The sequence below is a fragment of the Galeopterus variegatus genome, unplaced genomic scaffold, assembly GCF_000696425.1.
Source record: "Galeopterus variegatus unplaced genomic scaffold, G_variegatus-3.0.2 Scaffold5015, whole genome shotgun sequence".
Classification (NCBI taxonomy): Eukaryota; Metazoa; Chordata; class Mammalia; order Dermoptera; family Cynocephalidae; genus Galeopterus; species Galeopterus variegatus.
The window spans coordinates 71,172-76,422 of NW_007731126.1; positions in this window are offsets into that span (position 1 = coordinate 71,172).

Here is a 5,251-nt window from a genome sequence, read left to right on the forward strand (position 1 = left end):
TCCATCAATCCCACTATTGGATAGACACCCAAAGAAAAGGAAATGAACATGTCAAAGGGATAGCTTCACTCCCATGTTTATTGCAGCTCTATTCACAATAGCGAAGAGTCGGAACCAACCTAAATGTCCATCAATGGATGATTGAGTAAAGAAAATGTGGTATATTTATATGCAATGGAATGCTACTCAGCCATAGAAAAGAATGAAATTCTGCCATTCACAGCAACATGGATGAACTTGGAGAAAATTATGTCAAGCGAATTAAGCCAGGCACAGAAGGAGAAATACTATATGTTCTCACTGATATGTGGAAAATAATTAAGTTGATATCATAGAAGTAGAGAGAGAGTAGAATAGTAGTTACTAGAGAGTGATGGGGGGGTAGTTGGGGAGAGGGTGGTCAGTGGATATAAAATTGTAGAGAGAGAGGAAGCATGTGAACTAGTGTTCTATAGCAATACAGGGAGACCACAGTCAACAACAAATTATTGTATAACTTCATGTAGCTAGTTGATAGGATATTGAATGTTCCCAACACAAAGAGGTGACAAATGTGTGAGGTGATGGATATGCTAACTATCTTGATATGATCATTGCACACTGTATAAACGTACCCAAATATCACATGTACTTCATAAGTATATACAATTATCATAGTTCAATTAAGAAAAAATAAATTAAAAAGAAAAAATATTTTAAAGATAGAAGTAGATAAGAGGTTACCAGAAACTGGGTGGAAGGAATAATGAGAAATTACTGCTTAATGGGTACAGAGTTTATGTTTAAAATGATGAAAATATTTTGGTAATAGAGGTGGTGGTCACACAGCACTGTGAATGTAATTAATTCCATGCAATTGTATGTTTACAAATGCTTACAATGGCAATCCTTATGTTACGTATATTTTGCCACAATAAAAAATTTTTCTTTAAAACTTGTAGGGAAAAAGGAAGAGAGCTACCAATTGTCTTGTGCTTATTGCTTTTTATTCTTCTTCTTGTAATTATTAGTAGTGTTGATTTTTTATTTTTTTTGAGGCTGGCTGGTAAGTAGATCTGAACTCTTGGCTTTGGTGTTGCAACACCACACTCTGACCAACTGAGCTAACCGGCCAGCCCTGTTCTTTTAATAATATTGCTAATCTACTGCTTCTAATATTACTAGTATTTATGACCACTAGCTCTTAAATAATTTCCAGTTAAAGCATTAGAATAGTAATATGTGCAAGTGGTAAAAGGATAACTGTACAAAAGCATGTAAAATGAAGTTTCCTTCCTCTTACTTTGGATTCCTAAGAACCATTCCCCAGAAGTAACCAATTTAAAGTGTTACTTCAGAAATATTTAATGCTTATATGAAGATATATAAATATGTTTTAACAGATGCAAGACTTAGTATAAATACTGTCTGCAGCATCTTTTTATCACTTAACAATGTGTCTTGAACATATTTACTTATTAGCACCTAGAGAGCTATGTACTCATATATATGAGATTCAAACTTGGCAGCATGGTAAGTAGAAAAAGCATAGGTTATAATTAAGTATATGTGAAAGAATTTGACTAAAAGGTGGCAAGAACTTCACTCTGTACAGTAGCAAATTTTTTGTAACAACTCAAATGTCCACTAAAATTAAGGTATCCTGGGAAAATATATAGTGAAACCGTGTTTTGTTTGATATTAAATTTGCTACCTAAGTGACTATTAGGTTTCACCTTTATATGTATGGTAATTATTGTTATCATGTTGTGATATTAGAACTTATTTCTTCCATCTCAATTTATACATGCTATTGATAAGTTTTCGATGTTTATATTTATTTATCTTATCCTGACAGGAAGGTATCAGCTTTCTCAGGCAGGGGCAGATTATTATTACTTATTCACAGTAATAACCACATCAGTTTCCCCTGGTCTCCAATTTTTCCCCTCAGGGTGATGTGATGAAAGACAGCTGTCATCTCTCACATACTGGGGTCCGTCCTGCAGGCAAGGAACTCCCAGAACATAAATCTTGGAGTTATATAGGAGAGGGTCAGCTCTTCCTCCTTTCCTCTGAGAGAAACACTTGTTTTCTAATGCAAACAAGGGAAAAGTACTCTAAAGTCTCATTGGGAGGGAAAAAAGATGTATCCCAAAGGTTCGTACACTTTGGAATATAAGTAGATATCTGTGAGGCAAGACAAGACGAGTGTCTCTGAATTTACAGCCTCTGAGATGTGTTCATGGTCCTGGATTTCATCTCCCTTCTGAAATGTAAATAAATGCATTCTTCCCGGGATGTAAATCTCCATTCAGTCATCATTTAAATTCCAAGGCTTGTCTTTTAACCCAGATCTTAGCAGAAATTTCCCAAAGTCCTAACCATGAAGAAATATGAACATTCACTTCTTGAAAGTTTTCACTGCACTTCATTTTGGTGTAATTTTTTATTCTCTCCCAATTATATCAGATAGATATTACTTTCTTCTGAGAAGTATATAAATATATCTTTTAAATTATTCTTGAGGTTTACTATAGGTTATTTAAAACCATAATTACAGACTTTCCCTATCAATTTCCAAAGATTATCGATACCACATTTTTTTTCTGAACCAGATGGTACCTCAGCCCTCTTGCCTTCCTCTTGTCTCTTCCCTCAGCTTCCATGTTGATATTACCTACAGTTTTAATTCAAAGTTTTTGTAGATGTCCATTTGGCATAGTATGTCCATATATTCTTTTACCTTTGCCTTAGCCTGGGTTCACAGAGAGCAGTCCAGGGCAGAGGTTTGTGTCCTATCACTTCAGTACACCATGGAGCAGGAATGAATGCAAAGCAGAATGAGGTAGGAAAAGAGAAAGAAATGACACAATGGAGTGTCACCACCCAGCCATTGCTTTTAACATGACTGGTTCTTCACTTCCATGGGCCTTTATTGCAAGAAGCTGTATAAAAACTATTTCAGAACAGTGTATCTGGAGAATGGAGGAAAAATAATTCATCCACTGGTTCCTATCTCCCACTGGTCAAAGATTTGTCTCACTGGGCATAAATTTCTCTACACTTTTAGACTGGCACGTGTGGGCACTGAGCATGGCCCATGATGTTTCATGCTTTGGTGTCAACAGAGAAGCTCTGGGATAGGAAGAAACGGGATAGCATGGGCTTAATGTAAGACACTATGGTTTGTCGTTTGCCTGCAGGAAGTTTTAAAAGGCCTCCTAGAGTTGATCTCTACAGAGTCAACAGGGACTGGAACAAGTGGCTAACTCCTCTGGAGAGAGATGAGTCCAAGGGAATCTGAAGTGGGACATAGGAGGCTTCTACTATAGTCTCCCCAGATTCTTCTCAGATCCTCTGGTGATCTCCCATTAGACTAGCTACCCTTAAATACTGTTGGAAAAAGATTCCACTACTTCATCCCTTACAGGGGAAGTAGAAGTCCAAACTTTGGAGAGTGCTTTTGAGGTTGAAGCACACTGGAATCTCTGAAAGGCTTAAGGCAAAAGGGTTTGTGAAACAAGTTACAACCTCTATTGTGGCAAGCGGCCCAGAGGTCATAACTGATATTCATCCTTCCCCTCCTCCACCATCCAGTTTAGATTTTCCTCACTATTAGCCAATGTTTGAACTGATTTGGGTTGCTTGTCTGATGTGCTTACTTAGACCTTTAACCCCAGAAAAGTTTCAACATTTAGTTGTCTTGCCATTGTTAGGCCATGGTTGTTGCAGTTGAGTTGTGGGTTCCATAACTGTCCATTTGTTTCTATCACCAGATGATAATGAAAACACCAACAGATTCCCAAAGGTTTCAGTTATCTATTGCTGTATAACAAACCATCTCAAAACTTAATGACTTAAAAACACAAAAATCACCTTTTTATGGCATATGCAACTGTGTTTCAAAAATTTTGTCGGGGTTTGGCTGGAAAATTCTTCTTTTCCTCATGGCGTTAACTAGGNGTTCCATAACTGTCCATTTGTTTCTATCACCAGATGATAATGAAAACACCAACAGATTCCCAAAGGTTTCAGTTATCTATTGCTGTATAACAAACCATCTCAAAACTTAATGACTTAAAAACACAAAAATCACCTTTTTATGGCATATGCAACTGTGTTTCAAAAATTTTGTCGGGGTTTGGCTGGAAAATTCTTCTTTTCCTCATGGCGTTAACTAGGGTCACTTGGTGGTATTCATCTGCTGGCTGAGCTTGTTTTGAGGGTGCAAGACAGCTTCACTTTCATGAATGATGCCTCGTTGAGGACATCTAAAACGTTGGGCTCCACTGTGCCCCTCTCCCTCTCCATGTCATTTCAGGGCTTTTGTATACAGTCTCTCAGGATAGTTGGACCTCTTACATGGAGGCTCAGACTCTAAGAACAAGTGTTCCAAGAAATCAAGTCAGAAGCTGCCAGGCTGTTTATGATCTACTCTTGAGAGTCACAAGGTGTTACTTTCATTGCGTTCTATTAGTTACACAGTACTGGCCCATGTCTAACATAGGAAGAGACTACACATGTGTAAACATTGGAGGAGAAGCTTCTTCAAGTGGAGGGCATATTTAGACACAAGCTACCATACCCAGTGACTTTCCTGGATTCTAGACATTCCATTGTGCATGCTTCTATTGTGTAGTAGCTACCCTAGCTCTTTACAGTAATGACAGTCAATGAGCCCTGTTGGTATAGAAACTCCATTCTCATGGCCCAGAAGGATCTGCTTGACTCTTGCTCATCTCCCTGCCTTGCCTGTTCCTTTCTCCAGGAATTAAATCTCCAGGAATTTCCATTGGTAAAACCCAACTGGAAACCAGAAGACAAGAGAATATATTAAGGTAAACCATAGAAGTCAACCTCCTGGGAAGAAAACAAAATGGAAGGGGTAGAGAGTGGGATAGGAGCGGAATGAAAGAAATTCAGCATGATAATCCCAAAAAGTTTGTAAACACAGGCTTATGAAGTTGGTGATTACTTCAACTGGCAATGCAGGCCTTTCTTTGAGGAACAATGTCTTGCTTTGCCTCAAAGGGTATAGTCACCTACTCTGGGGAGAGTATATCTGTGGGGATGGGTGTAGGGATGCTGACACTTGCCCTAGAAGACACTCTTCTCCTTATCCCTCTATGCCATGGGGATTAGAAAATGCCTAAATAAAAGGAGGTGGAGATTTTCGTTCCCTTCATGGCAGGCACCTTAGAAGAGCTCAAGAGTCAATGAGTCTGTCCCATCCTAGGCAAACATTTTAGTTTGTAAGTGGAGTTTGCTC